This window comes from Asparagus officinalis, chromosome 7, assembly GCF_001876935.1.
Source record: "Asparagus officinalis chromosome 7, Aspof.V1, whole genome shotgun sequence".
In the NCBI taxonomy this organism is placed as follows: domain Eukaryota; kingdom Viridiplantae; phylum Streptophyta; class Magnoliopsida; order Asparagales; family Asparagaceae; genus Asparagus; species Asparagus officinalis.
In genome coordinates this window covers 123,636,845-123,659,391 of record NC_033800.1, presented here as the reverse complement: position 1 = coordinate 123,659,391, position 22,547 = coordinate 123,636,845, and the positions used below count along the sequence as shown (strand labels likewise).

The 22,547-nt window shown below is 38.1% G+C and overlaps 1 long non-coding RNA gene across 1 annotated transcript; it reads right to left on the bottom strand.

Moving 5' to 3' along the window:
• LOC109849993 lies at nt 9,812–10,891 on the bottom strand. Its single transcript, XR_002249295.1, has 3 exons — nt 10,668–10,891; nt 10,537–10,597; nt 9,812–10,018 (listed from the first exon to the last, which is right to left on the bottom strand). It is a non-coding gene; the product is annotated as an uncharacterized LOC109849993 (long non-coding RNA).

Below are 22,547 nucleotides of genomic sequence, written 5' to 3'. Positions count from 1 at the left end.
TACAAATCAACTTTTCTTTCATTTCTTTTTATTACAAAATTTCCATAAACAAACAATAATATTTCCCAGAATGGCATAGATACCCCTAGTGAGATCTTGTGAATAGTGACTATATCCCCCAGATTTTGGAATCAAATTATAAGAAATGATACGTCCAACAATGGTAGCCAAGTCAGACACATTTTTAGCATCTAATGGAAGGCTTTTACCAGGAAGAGTCATAAGAGCTTCAACACCAAAATTATCATACGAAACATCATCAAGAAAGGTGTCACCTCGAGGGATGCCAATGATCTCAGATAGACGGTCCGCTGTGAAACGAATATGGCGATTTTTGACACAGTAAGTGATAAAGTGGGGTCTATTCTCAGGAGAAAATGATATAAGATTTACGTAAAACACACGCACAATATGGGGGTAAAGTTTTTCAGAGCACTGATCAGAGACTAAATCAGTGAGTTTAGCAGCAGAGAAAAATTATTCCAGAGAAAAATGACCAAAGTCCTCGAATTTAATGTATCTACTAGGGAACAATTTTAACTGACAAAGAGCATGATATTTTTCAATTAAGGCAATACTATTTAGAAATTGTTCGTAATGTGCATTGCTACGTTCTGGAGGTGAAGATGCACGATCACGAGAAAAATGGGCTTTACCTTTGGAAGTTCTAGGACGTTTGGTTGAAGCAATGGCCATTGATAGAAATGAAACCCTAGAAAAGTAAATGAGAGGGGAAAGAGGTTATACCGAACAAAGGAGAGATACATGCACGAACAAGACTGAGTGCGGACGACGATTGCTGGAGAGGAAGGGTTGACTGGTGATGATGAGCGGCTGGAGATAAAGGTCGACTGGGAAAAGAGAATCGGCTGAAGGAAAGAAAGAAGGAAAAAGGAAGTAATCTAGGGCTTTGAAAGGAGATCGACGGTCCAGATCTGGTCAAAGTGATAAGTGTAGGCTCAGGATTAAGGCAGGCAATCGGGTCGGGTCCTAAACCATCTCAAATCCAAAAACAAAACGAATAAGTTACCCTAAAAACAGTCACCCGAAGGTCGACTTGCAGTCGACTAAGGGATGTGAGTCGACCCTGAGTCGACTTAAGCTTAAATACCAAGTTTTTACATAAATTCTAAAATAAAACTTTTGCACTTGAAAAAGTTTTAACAACAAAATATTTTGACAAGAATTTTGAGTCATAAAAATCTACACATAGATCTTAAATAAGCTTTAAATGTTTATTGAGATATGAAAAGTTAAGTCAAAAACAAGATCAACAATCAAAAAACAAAAATTTCTTAAGAAATAGAAATTAAGTACATTTTGGTACCCTAATATTTTTGGTAACAATAGGGTTAGGGACATGACCCCTATCATTTAAAATCAAGACCATTGGGTTATGAACCCATTTGGGCGTGTATGATGCATAGATACGGTCAAAACAAAATTTGTATACATGACCTTTTCGATTGTAATGAGTGCAATGAAAGGGTCTAAATAGTATGTGTTGACCAACATAAGGTGCACGAAAATCATTTGTAAAAATAGGTTTATCTTTGAAATTATTTTGTTGACCAACATAAGGTGCACGAAAATCATTTGTAAAAATAGGTTTATCTTTGAAATTATTTTGCAAACGAGAAACCTTCTTCAAATCAAAACAAATCATTTGTAAAAATAGGTTTATCTTTGAAATTATTTTGCAAACGAGAAACCTTCTTCAAATCAAAACAAAATTTGATCAAATGATCCAAACGACCACAAAAATCACATTTGTACACATAAGCATGTTTGTGATTTACACTATGTGTGTGTACATGTTTATGAGATGAAGAAGCTTAATGGGATGCACAATCATGAATATGCTTGTTAAGCTTTTGCGCATTATGACAAATTTTGGCTATATGGACTTTAAGACCACAAATAGAATATTTGTGAATTTTGTCATACATGTGTGCATAGTGTGTAGGTTTCTTAGAAGAATTAACACAGTACTTTGCACATATGTCCATAAGCTTTTTGTTATTGGCAATACAAGTGTTTAGTGTTGACTCTAAGGTTGATATGCGTTTTTTCATTTGATTCAACTCATCATTATGCATACAAGCATTGCTAGTAGAAGTAGGATAAACATAATCATTTACCATAGAGTTTAATTTATTTGTACTAATCTCTACTTCTAACATGGCATCACATTTTTCATGAAGCAATCTAGCATTTTCTAATCTCAAAATTTCATTGCATTCTTTAAGGTTTATGTTTTCATATGTAATGAGATCATACTTAGTAGCTAGTATTTCATGAGAGGATTTCATATTATCATGCTTACATTTCAATTCAATATAGCTATTGAATAATTTTTCAAATTCATGCGCAAGCTCATCAAAAGTAATATCATCATCGTTTTCAAATTCATGCGCAAGCTCATCAAAAGTAATATCATCATCGTTGTCGAGCTCGCGTACCTCACTAGGGCTATCACCTAGTGATCATCGTTGTCGAGCTCGCGTACCTCACTAGGGCTATCACCTAGTGGTCGTGTGCATGATGCTCCAATGGAAGAGGAAGCCTCAAAAGCTTGTCGGATAGCCTCCAAGTCCCCTTGATGTGCTTCTATAAATTTTTATAAATTGCAAGCACTATCAATGAACAAATTTGTTAGAAAAGGATGAGTGAAAAGCACTAAGCAAATATTCTAACAACAGCTTGTTCATATTAAACATTCTTTTATTATTTTTACTCCACTTGGATTTTTCCGAAGTGGGTACAATATAGCTTGTTCATATTAAACATTCTTTTATTATTTTTACTCCACTTGGATTTTTCCGAAGTGGGTACAATATAAGCATCTTCAATAACTTCCCATAAATCGAATTGTTTAGATCTAACAAATATGTTAAATCTAGAACACCATTGGTCATAGAGAAAATTATCTATTTTAGGAGCAACATTAGGGTCATAGTCTAAACGAGGTGCACAAAGCATGTCCATAATAAAAAAGATGCAAGCAAGATACAAAAAAATATACAAAACTATATTAGCATAAAAAGATCACTTGGATCTTTAACTCAAGGCGATTAGACCTTAAATCAAGGAGCACCAAGCTCTGATACCAATTGTTAGACCCTAGAGGGGGGAGGGGGGTGATTAGAGTCTTATGCTAATCTAATCCGGATTTATACCAATTAAAACTTATTGATAAATTATTCTTGTAAGATAGATATACAATATGTTATGAGCAAGAATATGCAATATGAACAAAGAGATATATCCTAAATGGTGAAAATATATGCAAGGATATATAAACACAAGTGTGACATAGTAAAGAGATGAGAGTGATATATGATGTGAGCACAAATAAAGATGAACGCTAAGCAAACGCAAACACACAATATGTTCACGAGGTTCGGTTCCCATGACCTACGTCCCCGCTCCTCACCTCGAGGAGATCTTCACTAGTACAACCCGGTTTGGAAGCCAGAACTTTTACACACTCGGTTTTCAAGCTCACCGAAAACTCTCACAATCAATCACTATGCAATCACACTATACACACTAAGTGTTGGTCTCTAGCCCGTGTCCTCCTCCTCAAGTGATCGGATACAACCTCTCTCTAGGTTCGTCAACGGACGCCACTCCTCTTGGATTAGACCCCATCTCTTACCACACACTTCTCTCGGTGTACAAGTGTATTATAAGTGATACTCATAATATAAGCTCAAATACAATGTTTTGTTCTCTATAATGAATGAGAACACAATGGAGCTCACTCTCACTAATTCACACACCAATACCCACTAATATCTTGTATGAAATAATCTAAGCTCAATAAGGGTGTGTGTGATAAATGAGAACAATAAAAATCTAACTCAATTTAATATAGCAAGATATGAATATATAATTGACAATCAATAAAATATATATAAATGTGTTTAGAAAAACTTCTCTATAAATACAAAGAACTGAAGAAATGATGACGAGGATGAATTCCTCAATTGAAATTGAAAGCTTCTTCTTTGTGTAAAACTTCTCTTTTGAAACAAAACTTGAAACAAGGCTTTAAACACCTCTTAAACACTTGTAAACTTAATTAAACAAATCTCTTGGTCAGTCAGAATGTTAAATGCACTGTGGTATTTATAACAACCCAAAACATCAGCAAGAACTCAAGTAAAAAGACCAAAAAGCCAGAAGAAGATAAAAATTGAAAGTAGCCGTTACAGTGTTATGAGTCGACTCAGTACTGTTCATGAGTCGACTCATAAATAGCCGTTATAGGCTAAAAACCAACTTATGGGTCGACTTATAAAATTCATGAGTCGACTCATAAACCATGGGTCGACTCGTAAGATCATGAGTCGACTCAGCAGAAACAAAACTCATTTTCCAGCACAGTTTGTGAGTCGACTTATGACAGACATGAGTCGACTCAACCTGATGGGTCGACTCATGATGTTGTGAGTCGACTCATCAGAAACAAATTGTGAACTATGCAGGAGTTTATGAGTTGACTCAATATTGTTCATGAGTCGACTCATAAACATGTACACAGAAAATTTCAACTTTGAACCTTGTTAAAAAAATATCAAAGAAATTCTAAAAAATGTAAAACTTTGGGAGTAGTTTATAAACATGATATTAAACATATTTGTGAAGGAATTTTGGAAATTACATTTGCCATTTGTAAAAGATTATCGTTTTAGCAAATGTGCACATATATGTGTAAATATGTAAACATATACATTTGATTTTGATAAAGAGGTGTATTGCAAAATTTTTGTAAAACGTTTTTATAAACAATATACAATGTAAACATGATGTTAAACCAAAGCCATATTGTTTTCACGAAACGAAACAACTGTGTGTGTATAAATATATATTGAGCTTAGAAAATAACATATGATATATACAATAATACATAAGTGATTGTAAACATGGATGATCTGGATCTTTAACTCTGATATGAACCTGTAATAAGCCACAATCACTAGGAAACAAAATTAGTTATAAATTATTTGTAAAATCATCAAAACAAAACAAGAGTGTAGGTTCAAAACCAAAACCCTAACACCCTCCAGTCGCCAGTCGACACCTGTAAAGCGAGGGATGATTCACCTTCCAACTCACATTTTGTCACCGCCATTTTGTATGGCCGAGCAGATCAATCTGCTGAGGATCATCCTCTTTATATACATCAAAGGCTATTCACCATAAAAAAGAGGGGAAAAGAGGAGGTTAGCAATCTAAAACCCCCTAAAGCATAGATGACATAAAAACAAGAACACACAGTTCTTCGTCCAAACAGAGGAGCTCACGTAGATTCTCTGGACACGCACCTTGCCACCTTAAGAACCATATCGATCCTTGACCTTCTCTTTCCCCACTCGAGTTTCACTAACTTGATCATTGGAGAATCACGGGGGACCGGTCCCCGCCCTCTCATGGGTTCTTCTTGTTTGTGCCGTGGACATCGAGCCCTCGTTCAAGAACCAGGCATAAAGTCGAAGAAGGAGCGGGCCCTCCATCATCCTTCATAAACATTTAAAATCTTCTGGATTAAGCGGCTGTTTGATATTGAGCATCACTAAGTTTGTTAAGATAAAAAAATTATACATAGCTAACCACTATAATACATGTAAGTATTATAAAAAACCCTAAAAAGTTTTTAAATTGCACAAAATACCCTAAAAAGTTCAAAATTATAAAAATCATCCTGACGTCTCAAAACTTGAAACAACAAATATGAAATCAAGAAATTAACAGCAATTTTCAAAAAATTTAAAATTTGCAGTGAACACCTTAATGTCTCAAAAATTATAAAAACACCCTCAAAATTTTAAATTACAAACAAGCACGCTGAAATTCTAAAATTTTAAAACCTGTAAACAACATAGATAAATTCAAGGGATTACCATGTGCAGCTAAAAATTTCTGACATTTTAAAACTAAAAACAACAAACATGAAATCAAGAAGATAACAGCAGCCTCTGAAGAATTTAAAATTTCCAATTAACACCCTTAATGTCTCAAAAATTATAGAAATACCATCAAAAGTTTAAATTATAAAAAACAATTCTAAAATTCTAAAATTTTAAAATTTTCAAACAACAAAAGATGAATTTGAAAGATTACCTTTAGGCACTAAACATTTAAAATTTATCAAAACTAACCTCAAAGTTACAAAAATTATAAAAAAACTCCTTCAAAATTTAAAAATCACAAAAAAGTCTAAAATTTTAAAATTTATAACTAGTGCATATCAAATTTGGAAACTATTAGTAGACTGCTATAATTTGAATTTTTAAAAATTAATCTATAGATTTAATAATTGTAAAAAACACCCTAAAAGTTTTAGAGTTGTAAAAAAATAACCTGGCATTTAAAAATTATCACCGACACATGAAATATAGAAGTTACAAGGACCAAACTTAAAAGTAATTTTTTTAAAAACTCTTAAAGTTTTAAAAATTACAAATCACACCCTCAAAGTTCAAAACCACAAAAAAGCTAAAATTGTAAAGCTTGGAAAAGAAAAGTGTAATTGTTTAGTATTAATTATCACCGACACATGAAATATAGAAGTTACAAGGACCAAACTTAAAAGTAATTTTTTTAAAAACTCTTAAAGTTTTAAAAATTACAAATCACACCCTCAAAGTTCAAAACCACAAAAAAGCTAAAATTGTAAAGCTTGGAAAAGAAAAGTGTAACTGTTTAGTATTAAGTTGGAAACCGGAGGTTTTGTGTAATTAAAAGTCCAAATATGATTGTTTGGAAAATTTGTCTGAGTACGGTAGATACTCCCTAATTCTCTTTCATTAATCAAGAAATGGGGATTTATATGTACCCTCAATTCTGCGGTGAAATGGAGACGGTGATTATCAAGTACATGCAGAAATAGCAATGTGAATAAGAAAACAAAAAGTTTGTTGGTGCATTAAGACTTGTTAACAAATAATTATCGTTGTTGGAATCCTTTAGCTTTATAATTTTCCAAACTGATGACAAGGTTTCATTTGCACTGATATTCCACTGTGTGCTTGTTGATAATTTTTTTATTCTTAATTTCATTATTCAAAATTTAGGAGGGACAACAAATTAACCATATCTCTTGCAAGTGTAAATATCTTGGACCTACTTTTGAGAGTTCTTGTATGGGCTTTTTATCGAACAGTTGAAGAGCACTTTGTGACTTGTTGTGACCTCGTTTTGAGTTTCTACTTTAGATGAAAAGAAATCAACTTTTAAAGAGATGAATTAAGATGCGCTTTGTGCTTGCAACATATAAAGCACTTAAGCTACACCGCTTGATTTGTTTATCACAGTCGGTCTGAGTTAGGATGGTGTACGCAGTTTTAGTTTAATCCCCAATTTTTTTTATTTATAAATGCTTTCCAAGTTTATAATCACTTTTCTAGCTAAATGCCAATTTGGTTTCCGTACTAGGGCTTCATACTCCAATTGGTTCCTGTTCTTTCATTGTAATAAATCTTCATAGGGCTTCGTACTCCAATTGGTTCCTGTTCTTTCCTTATAATAAATCTTCATACTTAAATCGGTCCGGTACTTTAATCTTTTCTCAATTGACTAAAAGACCAACTCGGTCTCTATGCTAGGGCTTCATACTTGAACTGGTTCTTCCACTTTCTGTTTTTCTCAATTTTGTCATTAAACCCATTATTAGATGTACACTTAGTCCTTTTTAAACTCTCCATTAAAGAGTCCGTTAAATGAAAATTAGAAGGACAAAACTACCTCTAATTCAAGAAACAAAAAAGTGCAGCTGATATCATGCACGCGAGAACAGGTTCACGTAAACAAAGAAGTTCCGGCAATCTAAGTTTATTTTTATGAATTACCTCTTGCAGTAATCAGACTGGCGTCTTAAACCACACGGAAGATGCTCAATTTTAGCAGCAAAGCTTCAGTATTTTCTTAATGAACCTATTTCAACATTTAATTCGTAAGGGTTGCAGATTTGATCTACAAACTATTTGCCAGGCGATAATGTTATGCTAAGTTCCCTAAAAAAACTTATGATAAGAGAAACCGCGGTCTCTTCTAATTACACTCAAATTAAAAATCTTGTGAGCAGAGAAGCTGCAGTCTCTTCTCTTTTTGCTAAAACATTGAATTATATTTGAGAAGACCACTACTACTACACAAATGAACAGCATGAGGAGTTACCCACAACCTATTCTCATATCCAAATACAAAAAACTCTGTTTCAAACGTATCGAAGCATTTGAAATCACCTCCTTGGCACAGTTTCCTTGGGCAAAAACTGCAGTTTGCAGATAAAATTTAACTAGTACAACCAAAATTCGCTTTTACAAAACAAAACGCACATAATTAAAACCACCAAGGACCAACTGCACATGCTTACAGTTACAAAAACAGATGAAAATACAAAAACTACATGCATTTGAAGTTGGCGATGAAAAGAGTAGAGTGACTTCATCTAAGATCTCAATATTTTACACGCGGCTCCTCTTCCCCAAAAATAAAGGGAAGCACATAAATATCCGGCTGCATGTTTCGCGTATCATCCAATTTGTAACCCAAACCATGTTGTAAATTCGAGCTCCTAAATCCAAAAGGGTCACGTGAAATAAGATAAAATTTTGCTGAGAAATTTGCATTCTTAAGCAGAATATAAAGCAAAAGAACCAGATTGCACATGACGTTATTAAAGCTTAACTTCTGCGCTGTTTGCAATTTGCTGCGCTGCAGAACCATCCACATTCAATACACGCAGCACCTTATAACATCAAATTGAAGAAACAAGCTGCCCCTCTTCATATTTATGTCTTTGATGTTTTCATCATATGAAGATAAAAATCTGAAAAATCCAGAACAAAACCACCTGAACTACCTAAAATGGGACTCCAAAATGAGGATCTTCCGTCTGACAAATCTTTTTTTTTTCCAGAAAAATCAAGGAACTTACAGCTCACCACCAATGTGCACAACTCCACCCCCGAGCTTCGTCGTTGCCCACCTCCAGCTCCTCGAGCTCCGACGCCATCACCCCGAGCTCCGCTCACCTTTACCGTCGAGCTGCAGCGCCTCCTCCCCATTCGCCACCAGAGCTCCGCCCCGAGCTCCTCCAGTCCCCGTCGCCTTCCCCCTCGCCCGCTGTCAACTCCAGAGCCGCTGCAACCACCCCGAGATATGTTATGAGTATTTAGTCATTTATTTACAAAGAAGATACAGTTCCTTGTTTACATATTGGTCTATTGTTTTCAAGAACAATATGTAACTGAATCCTGAATTTAATGTCATGGTTATATTTGTTTTTGTGTAGGAAACAGAACTAATTAATTTATGATAGTCACGGTGTTCAATGAATGTAACAGAAGCTTACTCCTTTGCGTTCCTCTTCTATTAGATGAATTCCCAAGAAAAGAATCAAGAAAAGAGAATGCAGCTCCTAGGTTGCCAGTCCCTCCTCCAAGTCCAAACCTTTCAACTGATAGCACCTATTTTCCTTCACTGTTTTGTCATTTCAATTCATTGGCAAAGATTATTCATGGGAATAGGAGTACAAGGAAAGAAGACCCTTTTGTTGTTGCATATTTGGAGTGTACAAAGAGTGTGAAGAACTGTAAAGAGAAGAGGAGATACAGAACAACATATACACCTAATACACAGAACAACAAAAACTCATGACGCAACAGATATCACTAGTTTCACACAAAATGAGTGAAAAAAGTAAAAACAGAACAACAAATTATGCAAGTTTAGCCAACCAATGCAAACTCAACCACAAAAAATAAATATTATTCTCGAAAACTAATACAGTAACTGCCGATGCCGTGCTAATATAAATTTTCATAATTTATTATGAGAAAGCACTCCTTATAATTTACAATCAGGAAGGCAACATGTTCTGGTCTTCAACACAATTACCACACAAAGGAGAACTTATTCTCAGGAATTACTCCTTTATTTTTACTCGATTATGCCACAGCTCAAAAGTGTACACTCTCCCAAAAGACCCCTGATGTAGATATTCAACCTGTTTTGAGGAAAAAAAAAAGATCAGGCAAAGAACTATAAGAGGGAACAAAAAGAAATTCAATAATAATCACCATGCAAATCCAACATTTACCAAGAGATAAATGTCTTTATAAATGAGTAACATAATATCTTTTAAGGAAGGAGTGGATAGGATAAGAGACTTGCGGTGTTTCTTAAAATATCGATATTGTAAATTTCCTAAGCATCAATTCTATATACATGGAGGTTTGAAAACATAGTTTTTATAACAGTCACCCGAGTTAGACTTTAAAGTTTTGGTAAACTAAAAAAAACCATTTTTATTCTTTAAAATAGAAAGAAAACTATTTGAAGATTTAAAATGCATTTGATCAAAGACCAGATTAGCAACGGGTATACAATCAGGATCCATAACACAATTTCCATGGATAAAAACCAAACGAAAAAAACGTCAACACATCCCAACTCTCTTGTTTTTGGCTTATTTTCCAGGATTATAGATTGATTCATAAAAAAAAGACCGACAGAGCTCTGTACCTTCGACCACGAGCTCGTCCGCGGAGACTTGTAGCCGGATTTGGGGGAGAGGACGCTGAACCTGAAATCGAAAAAAAAATCAAAAAAAAAACCCTAATCAAAACCTGTAAATGGATGGCCGTGATCCTTACCTGAGTTGGGGGAAGGAGGTGGCTTGATGGAGGAGGAGAAATGGGGATCTCGTTGTAGCGCTCGAGCTCGAAGGAAGATCAGTTTTCGTCGGCGGCGATTCTGCTTTCGTGGTGGGCGGAGATGGGGAACTTGACGGAGGAGACGAAATAAAAAAGTCGGCTGATTCAACACGGAGACGGAGTTTTGATTTTGGGAGAAATGGGGGAGAAATAGGGGAAGAAGAAGCAGGGGGTCACGAGCTGGGAATTGTAGCGCTATGTGCTAATTGATTTCGTCGTATTATTCATAAAAACCCCTGCTTTAACAATTCCCAGCTTGAGATTCGTGCCTGCCCTTTTATTTTTAGTCGTCGCCAATTTTTCAAAAAACACCCTGCTTTAACAAACACGGGGCTGATTCGTACGAATTCGTGCGCATGAGAAATCTACTGTATATATATATGTAATTTAGGGTTTACTATCTCTTTTCAACATCTAAAAATAGTCTAAGTTGATACTGGTAAATAAAAGCAATAAGAATTGATTAAAAACATATGGTTAAGGAATAAAATTTTAAAAAATATTATAGATTAAAAATTATCGTCACTATATAAATTAAAGTGACTGCATATAATTTTACTAATAAGTTAGAGCAGCAAAAATATATTGGTAACATTAATTGATAGATGTTTAAATCCATATATATGATAAACGACTATAATATAATAGCATTGTATTAATTAATTATAATTTAGAAACATTAATCTCTAATGTTAATAATATTTTTAAGGTAAAAGAATACGAGGAATTACATATAGAGAAACTATCAGAATGTTCAGAGATATCCTTCAAAGGAACCAAGCTATTTTTATTGCAAATGTGAAAGTGATGGAAATAAATCTAAAATTTAGAAAACTTTCATGAATCACTTGAATTGGCATTAACATTAGGCATATCTATTAAAGAAGCACTGACTGAGTTACATTGAAGAATAATTTAATAATTTTATCTCAATCAAAAAAGAATTCTCCATAGAAGATATAAGAAAAATAAGTATGTATTCATAAATTTCTTACTTTGTTCTTCAAATACTAAAAAAATAAATATTAATATTATAATCTAAAGCAAATTGGCTATGAAAAATAAAGGTATTTAGTTTAGATCTTTGTGAAAAATAACGGGGATAGAGCAAAGATAATATTATTAACATAACAGAAACTCTTATTGGATGCACATCAGAAGAATTCAATGTAGAGAAAAAAGAGGTAACTCCTAATCTTATTTAAGTAATAAATTAGGAATACAAAGAATTTCATATATATGAAATTAATATTTATTCTTATTGAAATAGAAAAAAAATCAAAGCATGTATTTCAAGAAGCTTGTGTTGAACATCGAAAATATATTTAACTTTTTTGTGAAGTTAAAATGAGAAGATAAAAGATTAACGAGCCCAGGAAAGATAACAGCACAAAAAATACAACTCCAACCTGATATCACAATCGATGTAGATGATGAAGACACTACTTTAGAATTACCCAGGAAAAAGATAAAGGTGAAGAAAATTTGATCTTAGCTCAATAAAAAATAAAACATAGGGAATAAAAGACAATATTTTTAAAATATTTTATAGAATAGTTTAATTAATTTGAGTGAAATTAGAAATCTTTAAAAGAGAGTTTTATGAAAAAAATTAGTATTTTTATATGCTTATGTGGATGCTTTTATCGTATAAAAGTATACTAGAGTTAGCATTAATCTTTAGTTTGTAATTTTTTTATATAGTCTATCAATGATTAGGAACAAATTTCTTTTTCTCTTTTTTATCGTTTTAAAATACTTTTAATCAATCATTTTGCCTTATTGGTTTTAAATATTCACGTTCCTTGTATAGTACTATTTTAATATTTTTTACTTTTGCAACTGTTGATGATGGTTAATCAAATAGTTGAATATTTTCGAGGGTGAGATTGATGAGGGGTCGCTCACTTCTCCGAATATCTGATTTTGAGTAGAGTTTCTTTCAGCCTGCACAAAGTAGAAACTCGTAAGAGAACGGGGCTTGGTTTCCCCGTTGTACATTCGCGATCAAGTCAGCTGGTGAACTTAAGTGGAAAATAAAAAACTGTGAGAGTTCTTGTGTGTAGTGCAGTATATCTAACAGATATTCCAAAAGTTAGAATTCAGATCCTTCCAAAAGGAAGAATAGTACCTCCATTTATAGTGGTGATGGAAGGGTAGAATGGACACGTACTTCGGCCAAGCACAGGATGACGGTGAAGAAGTATGGGCTGGCGGCTGCGTCAGTACCTAATTTACACGTGTTGGTCGGCAAGTGGAGGAGAGATCACTTTAACATTAATTGGGAAGTGATTGGAGGCATGACAGTGCTGACGTGGTACGATGAGTCATGGAGACTATTGAGGTTAGAGGTATGATGCACCTGCCAAAAATTAAATCGATGGTGACGTGCTGTCAGTGGGAGAGGCTCGAGGCTAAAGTCGTCCTATAGCTTTGCTGAGAAGTAACGTCTTTCGAGTCGACCTCGCGAGTCGTTGAATAACTGGTAGAGTGGGCTCGTTGCGAGTCGTCTTTGACAAGAGGATCGACAAGTACCGTCTTTCGTGTCGACATAAAGAGATGTCGACCTGATGGGTCGGCTACGTCGGGATCCTTGGCTGTTTGACCATCAATTTGGATTGAGCGGTGCATGTAGGTGGACACATGTCCGTTATTGGTAAAAAGGACCGTACTTTGGGGACTGAAAACACCATAACAACAACACTATACTTTCTCAATAAAGCTTGGCTTTTGTCAATCAAAATAATATAAAAATTCAAATTAGCTTCAAATTATATTTGTTTTTTGTTAATTCAAATGTCAATATGATAATTTAAATTGGATGTGGCCCATTTAAACAAACATTAAAAAAAATAATCACAATATTAAAGTTTAGAGATATAAATGAGTACAAACTATTAAAGTGGAACTGAGAAAAAAATTAGTTAGAAAATAAGCCAAAAACACTTAATCATTGTAAATAACCATGTGCATTGTACGTGTATAAAACCTATTAAAATGAAATGTACTAGTTCTCTTTTATTTCCAAACACTGAGGAAGACCTTACAAATTGTAAATTGTCGTCTCAGTCGTTTTGCTCTTCATGCTTACTCGTGATTTGTAGGTCTCTCTCTCTCTCTCTCTCTCTGTTATTTTTCTATCTTGCGCCTGGTCCTTTCTTTGCTTTGATTGGGCCTTATACACATTGTGGATAGGCTGGGGCTGTTTCAAACTGGGCAACTCAAATAATTTGGGTTGGGCCAAGAACCAAAATTGCTGCTTACCATTATGTTTGTACCTCCCCGAAGTAAGTACTTCCTTCTTCGTTGATTGATTAAGTTTTGCTTAAACAAAGGTCATAATTTAACGTCGAATCTTAAGAGCTCTTATAAATTTTAAACTTGCTAAAATATCTATCAAACCTGTTTTCATTTATATGACGGTCACAATCAATATTTGGTATGCTTGAACTAGAAATTAGCTTCTTTTTATGCCGGCTTAATTGTACTAAAATATCCTATTGTTTCCCCTGTGAACCTCAATTATGTGGGGGCCACATGTGGGGCTACAAACAGGAGCAAAGCCGCGTGAACACGGATGTCTCGTTTCCGCGTGAGGGGATTTTGTGTGGTGATGGCCCACCCGACTTTACTATATACATTTCTCTATTCCTAAGCTTTCGTGAGCGAAGGAGTGCAGGGATTTGTTTTCGGCTGGTTTTCTTTTGGCTGCGACAAGAAGAAAAAGGAGCAGACGTAGCAGGGGTTTTGGGAAAACTGGCAGCGGGTGCAAAAGAAAAGCATAGGTTTTTTTTTTGGGTTTTGTGCATTCTTTTGAGAGAGATATTTGTGTGAGGGGTCTGAGAGTTTGTGTGAGGGTTTGATTGAATGATTGTAAACCCTAGTTGTATTCTCTCCCTCTAATAGTAGATCTCCCCTCTCCTTGCCCCGTGGACGTAGGCAATTTGCCGAACCACGTAAAAATTGGTTGTACTGTTATTTGTGTGATTTGTAATAGCTTTTAGGTTTCCTCGACAGATCAGTCCTAGAACTGATGAGAGGAAGAGCTGATATCTCACTTGGTTGAGATATTTTGCTTCAGATTCTTGTTTCCTTGATGAGACGGGAATTCTTATTGCGACCTGACCCTCTTGCTGTGTTGCCGAAGTGCTGCTGATATTTTCGCTACGCGCAACAAGTGGTATCAGAGCCCAGATTTTAGATCTAGGGTGTTTTGGATTAGGTGGAGCAGATTCAGTTGGAAGCTTGGTTCTTGGAGTTCTAGGCTTCGGTGGAGATAGGATTTAAAGTTGCCGTTGGAGATCTCGCTTTCCTCGTGTGGTTAGGAGTTCTATTTGGAATCCAATTTAGGGTTCAGTTGGCTAATTTATTATTCCTTTCAAAGTTTGAATCTTTCTTTGCAATTTGGAGTTAGTTTGGAGAAGAAGGTGAAAGCAGCAAGTCGATGGCGAGTACAATACAAGTTGGTTTTCAGAACACTAAGATTAGTGTGGTGAAGTATGACGGCAAAATCAACTTTGATTTGTGGATGAGCGACGTACAGGATGCACTTAATGCTAATCTGGAAGAGACCATCATGGTCTACGAAAGGCCACCTAAATATGAAGAGGCGGTATGGGAGAAGATGAATAGGAACTGTGACGCCCCTGAGTTCACACAAGGCTGCAGTCCGAGGTGAAACCAGAAATGTCAAACCTGCCATACACCACACCGTGCAATAACATGTTTCACCATCACAATTACCATCTCTCTAGTGGAATCAACAACATGTGTAGTACAGAGCAAGTAAAAGATCTTACAACAAATACTTGATGAAATGACAGGACTCAAATTAATACATCTCATCAATCAAATAAGCTGAAGTACATAGTCAAGGTCTAAAATGAACAATAAGATCTGGAGACCTCAATATGTCTCAAAGTACATAATGTCTGATACAGAAAATAAGGCACACAGCCTTTATAACTCTAGAACATAAACCTCTCAAGTCTAAAATGTCTCAAGTGGAGTACAAAAATAAATACATCTAAAAAGAGGATAATAGACACTAGTATGGGTCGCCCTCAACCTGCGACTCTCCGGGCTCCTGGCTCGTTACCTGAAAAGGAGAGGGACAACGAGCGTCAAAACGCTAGCGAGCAACATCACAACCAACCCCAAGGGATAGGGCTCGTTGTATATGAAAATACAGTTAATACATAATCATATAAATCATTTACACAAACATTAATGGGTTTTAGTACTTAGGGAAATACAACACGAGCATAGGTACGTCGAGCGAAATAATCCAAACAAGGAAACCCTCATGTATATACCTTGTATCTCAAATTGTAAAGCCCTAAATACCAAACCCGAAGTCTAATACATGAATAATAAACTAAAAGAAACAACCCATCTCAATACTAAATCAAAAGTCACGCCGAAACCATATAAGTGTCAAAGGTCTATTATGTCCCAGCCTCATACAATATGTCGTGTACCCAAACTTGATTTAGTAACATGCTCAAGGTTTAGCAAAAGTCTAAAACATGGCAGTAATGGATTATAGTCCAACACGAGGACTTTAAATGGATTATAGTCCAACACGAGGACTTTTATGGATTATAGTCCAACACGAGGACTGCGTATAAGAAGGTATGCATGTCTTATTCTCGTACGTACCCTGCTATACTGACTTAAGCTTGTGTCCGAAATGTCATCTTACATGTACAGGTGAAATCATAATCACTGCAATTAAATACTCCATAAACAAGGCACTCCTCAAGTTCAAATGTGCTAGACAATACCCTTGAATATGTAAACACTATATGTATATATATACTTATATACACCCAGCGGGTGATTTAAACAGAAGCACAAACGAAACAGAAAGCAAATACTGCGATGAGTCGACTTGTGCTTAATTATGAGTCGACTCAGCAGAATACATTTGATAACAGGAAAGGATTTTGTGAGTCGACTCATCAGAATACATTTGATAACAGGAAAGGATTTCGTGAGTCGACTCATGGTTTGTTATGAGTCGACTCATGACTTATGGGTCGACTCGTATACTGACGAGTCGACTCAGCAGAATCAAAAAGGCAACACAACTAGACTTCGTGAGTCGACTCATGACAGTCCTGGGTCAACTCAACCTGATGAGTCGACTCATGTTGAGTCGTGAGTCGACTCACGAGCTGAACAAAGCATTTCTCACAACTGTAATTCGTTCAATTCGATCCACACTTCCATTTACTGATCTACACTTCTATAGCCATCGATTCTCGACTATGATACAGTGAGAAAAACATATTTATCATGAGAAACGATTTTCTTGTAGGTTAAATCTAACATTTAACTCCTATACATGAAAGAAAGCATTTAATCAATATAAAACTCATATTTTTATTCTTTAAATAAAATTCCAGATCTGGGTTTTCATCAAAAACTTGTTGGTGGGGATTTAAAATCTGAAACACATGATTTCTAGCATTAACCCTAACAAGGATATTGATTTATACTTGAAAATAAGCCTTAGGCTCAATAAAACTCATGGAAAATAGTTGTAAACTCTTAAAAACATGGGAGAAAGATTGGACGAGATGTTACTCGCCTCAGATGTGATGAAGAACAATCCCCTTTGCTGCAGTCCACAAGAAGCTGCTGAAATCCCCCAAAAATTGCTCAAGAATGCCCAAAAACGAGCTAGGGTTTTGAGGGGGAGAGGGGGCTAGGGTTTCTCTGGGGTTAGCTGATGAAAATGAGGTGTTTTCGGGTAGAGGAGAATATATACGAGTGGATAAAACTCGACCTGAAACCCAAACAAACCCGACCCAGAAAACCAGAAAAACCCCGATGAGTCGACTCATGCTCTGATATGAGTCAACTCATGACTCATGGGTCGACTCATAAGGTGATGAGTCGACTCAGCAGAGCCATTTGACAATAGGGGTTGATATCATGAGTCGACTCATGACAGTTATGGGTCGACTCATGACAGTTATGGGTCGACTCATGAGCTAAAATCTGGGTTCTTTGACCCTGCTGTTCGCCGACTCGTTCGACGCTACTCCTGCGCTGGTTGACACTTCCATAACTCATCAAAATCATGGGGTTTTGCATTCTTCCCCCCTTAGAAGAATTTCGTCCTCGAAATTTAGGAAATCATAATCATCTCATAAAGATACTTGAAAAAACACGATAAGGGTCTAATCTAACCCGCACACATACACATTTCGCAATACTGAATGCTAGTTAGCACATAGCGATATTCATACTTAACGATCTAAAATGATAATATTCTTACCTAACCCCTAATCTAACGAAACTAGTACGTCGGGTGAAAAATCCAAACAAGGAACCCCCCATGTATATATACTTTAATTAGTTTTACCTGCTCGAACAAGTGTGGGTAGTCGCGTCGTATGTCCTCCTCGCGCTCCTAAGAAGCTTCCTCAACTCCACTTCGGTTCCATTGAACTTTCACTAATGGAATCACCTTGTTCCTGAGTCTCTTGTCTTCTCTAGCAAGTATGGACACTGGAATCTAAATAGTCGACAAATTATCCCGAAGCTCAATCTCCGGTGCATCCAACACTTGCTGCCGCTCCTCATCATGCAAGTGCTTCTTGAGCATAGAAATGTAGAATACATTGTGTATACTAGACATAGAAGCTGGAAGATCTAGTCTGTATGACACAGCTCCAATGCGCTCCAAAATCTGGAAAGGTCCAATGTATCTCGGTGTAAGCTTTTCTCGCCTCCCGAATCGCTGTACGCCTTTCATAGGCGATACCTTCAGCATAACCAAATCCCCTATCTGGAACTCTAGGGGTCTTTGTCTCTTGTATGCATAGCTCTTCTGCCGACTCTGAGCGGCTAGAATCCACTCTCTGATCAATGCTACCTTCTCAGTAGTCTGCCTCACAAGCTCTGGTCCAAGCATCAAGCTATCCTCCGGTTCTGCCCAACATATTGGTGATCTACAGGGTCTCCCGTACAATGCCTCATACGGGGTCATACCGATCGTCGCTTGGTAACTGTTGTTATAAGCGAATTCTACCAATGGAATATGATCCTCCTAGCTGCCTTGGAAGTCAATGACACATGCCCGTAACATGTCCTCCAACACATGATTCACCCTCTCCATCTCACCATCTGTCTGTGGGTGGAAAACACTGCTATAAGATAGCTTGCTGCTAAATGAGTCCTGAAAACTCCTCCAAAAATGCGAAGTGAAAACCGATCCTCGATCCGACACGATCGTATCCGGAACTCCGTGAAGTCGAACTATCTCTCGAACGAAAATTCTCGCATACGCCTCAGCTGTATAAGTAGTCCTCACGGGAATAAAATGTGCTGACTTCGTCAACCGGTCCACAATGACCCAAACTGAATCATTCTCCTTCTTCGACTTCGGCAACACTACAATAAAATCCATAGAAATGTCTGCCCATTTCCACTCTGGGATGGGTAAAGGCTGAAAGGTTCCTGCCGGTCTCTGATGTTCTGCTTTCACCTGCTGACAGGTAAAACACTTCGCCACATATTCTAAAATCTCTCTGCGCATATCACTCCACCAAAAGTGCCTCTTCAGGTCCTTGTACATCTTAGTGGTCCCTGGATGTACTGTGTATCGAGTACGGTGTGCCTCATCAAACAACTCCCTCTTCAGCTCTGCACTGGCTGGCATAACCAATCTACCCTTCATCCGTAGACCTCCCTCTGCTCCCATGGTCCAATCGGCCTTAGGCTCTTTGGAAATCTCCTCCTTACGGATTTGAATCCAAGAATCCTCCAACTGAGCTCTAACAACTCTACCGCTCCAAGTTGGTTGCACTGATATAGCTCCCAAAAATACACTAGTGCCACCAAACTCAGGTCTAAAATCAAAATGGCTAAGAGTGAGAAGGTCTCGGTGCAATGAGCACCTCAAAGCCGCAATCTGATGTCGACGCTTCCTACTCAAGTTCGCCTTCCCCGGATGATACTGAATCGCGAACTCGTAGTCCTTGATAAACTCAATCCACCTCCGCTGCCTCTGGTTGAGTTCCTTCTGAGAGAAAAAATATTTTAGACTCTGGTGGTCTGTGAACAGCTCGAACTGTACTCCATACAAGTAGTGTCTCCATGACTTCAGTGTAAATACCACTGCTGCTAGCTCCAAGTCATGAGTTGGATAGTTCTGCTCATGCACTCTCAACTGCCGTGAGATATAAGCTACTACTCTCTGAGTCTGCATAAGGACGCCTCCTAATCCTGCCAATGATGCATCTGTGTAGACGACGAATGTCCTGTCGTTGCTCGGAATAGTCAAAACTGGTGCTGAGGTCCACTTAGTCTTCAAGATATCAAAGGCCTTCTGGCATTCTGTGCTCCAAATAAACTGTACACCCTTCTTCGTAAGGCGTGTAAGTGGTGTCGAAATCTTCGAGAAGTCCTGGATGAACTTCCTGTAGTAGCCTGCTAATCCTAAAAAGCTGCGAATCTCTGTCACTATCTTTGATGGCTCCCAATCAAGCACTGCTGTAACCTTAGCTGGGTCTACTGATATGCCCTCTCTGCTGATGATGTGACCGAGAAATCTGACTTCTAAAAGCCAAAACTCGCACTTGCTGAACTTGGCATATAACTGGTGCTCCCGTAGGGTCTGCAAAGCTAAACGGAGGTGCTGCTCATGATCTGCCTCCGATCTCGAATAAATGAGGATGTCGTCGATGAAAACAATCACGAACTGATCTAAGAATGGACGAAAAACCTGGTTCATCAAGTCCATGAATACCGCGGGTACATTGGTCAACCCAAATGGCATGACTAAGAACTCGAAAGATCCATAGCGCGTGAGGAAAGCGGTCTTGGGGATATCCATCTCCCGAACCCACAACTGATGATAACCAGAATGAAGATCAAACTTCGAGGAAAATCACACTCCCTGCAACTGGTCGAACAAGTCATCAATCCTAGGCAGTGGGTACCTATTTCGGATAGTGACCTTGTTCAACTCCCGATAATTTATACATAATCTCATGCTGTCATCCTTCTTCTTCACGAAGAGGACTGGCGCACCCCACGAAGAATGACTCCGACGAATAAAACCCTGAGCTAACAACTCGTCCAACTGGGTCTGAAGCTCTCTCATCTCAGCTAGCGCCATGCGATAGGGTGCGCGGGATATCGGGGCTATGCCCGGCTGCAACTCAATACAAAACTCAACCTCTCTCACAGGAGGTAACCCAGGTATGTCCTGAAAGTCATCCTGATAATCTGAGACAACTCGAGTCTCTAACAAATCAGAAATCTGATCCCGCAGCATCACCTCGTCGATGAATGCCAGAAATGACTCCGCAAAGCGATTGCCCTGAGAAGTGGCCACAATCATCTCGGACCCATCGGACGCTCGCAATCTGACTGTCTTCGCAAAACAGTCAATACTAATATGGTAGGACGACAACCAATCCATACCAAGAATAACATCAAACTCGGACATATACAAAACTATCAGATCGACTATGAACTCCGACTCGTCTAAACTGATGGTACACCTCCTACAAACGCTCTCCAGAAGCGATACCTTACCTAAAGGGGTGGAGACTGATAAAGGGGTGTCTAGAGGCTGAGCTACGAGCTGGAGTCTAACCACAAATGCATGCGAGATGAAAGAATGCGAAGCTCCCGAATCGAAAAGAATACGGGCGGGAACGGAATTCACAAGGAACGTACCCTCCACAACTACTCCGCTGGCACCGTGATCACGGGGAACCACTGTATATACTCTGCCTGTGGCTGAAGAGTGCTCTACTGCTAATGCTGGAGAATATGGGACAATCTGCCCCAGGGGAGCCTCCTGGACTGCTCGAACCTGCCCCTCTGCGCTCTGCGTCGCTGGTGGTGCCTCAAGCCTGTTCTGCTGACCCTGACCTCTGCCCTACAGTTGCTGCTGCTGCTGGTTCGGACCCCTGCCCTGCTGAGCTCCTGCTGGTGCACTACGACACTCTGATGCCTTGTGCCCGACCTTGCGACAGTTGAAACAAGATCCCTGGAACTTGCGCTACTGATGTGCTCTCTGATCCTGCTGGGGTCCCTTCTTATGAGGGCCATGCTACTGCTGATGCTGATGCTGATGCCCTGACAAAGGTCTCTTGTTCTTAGCCTTGTCCCCGCTCTGTCCTACCTTGGCCTTCCCTTCCTTGTCCTTCTAGAACATAGCAGTCTCAATCTCCTGTGAAATGGCGGCCTCAGCTACCTCCCTAACTGAATAGAACCTCCTCAAGACGAGGTACTGGCGGAGATTAGGGCGTAGCCCTGCTAAGAACATCTGAGCTTGACGCTCTCCTGTCTGCCACATACCAGTGAAATGCAGCAACTCCATAACCCGGCTCTCATAATCTGCCACTGTCATGTCCCCCTGAGTCATCCGGGACAACTCAAGCTCCTTCCCAGTCTGTGCTACAGAAGAAATATATTGCCCATCAAAGAAGTAGATGAAATCCTCCCATGTGAGGGTCATCCTCTGCTCTAGAGTAAACTGTAGCCGGTACCATCTCCCGACATCTCCCTTCAGACTGTAGGATGCCAACCTCTGCTTCTGAACCGAATCTACACTGAGTATGTCAAGTATATTGCTCACATCCTCCTTCCACTTGTGTGCTGCAAGAGGGTCTGGTGACCCCTGGAACTCGGGTGCCCTCATCTTCTGATACATCTTCTGATCCCTCTCTACCATACGGAGCCAAGCTTCCTGCTCCGTGGCTCTATCTGGTACCGCTAGTGGAATAGCTGCAGGTGCTACCTTTGGGTCTCTCTCTCTCTCTGATCGGGACGGCTGGTATCCCCTGCTGC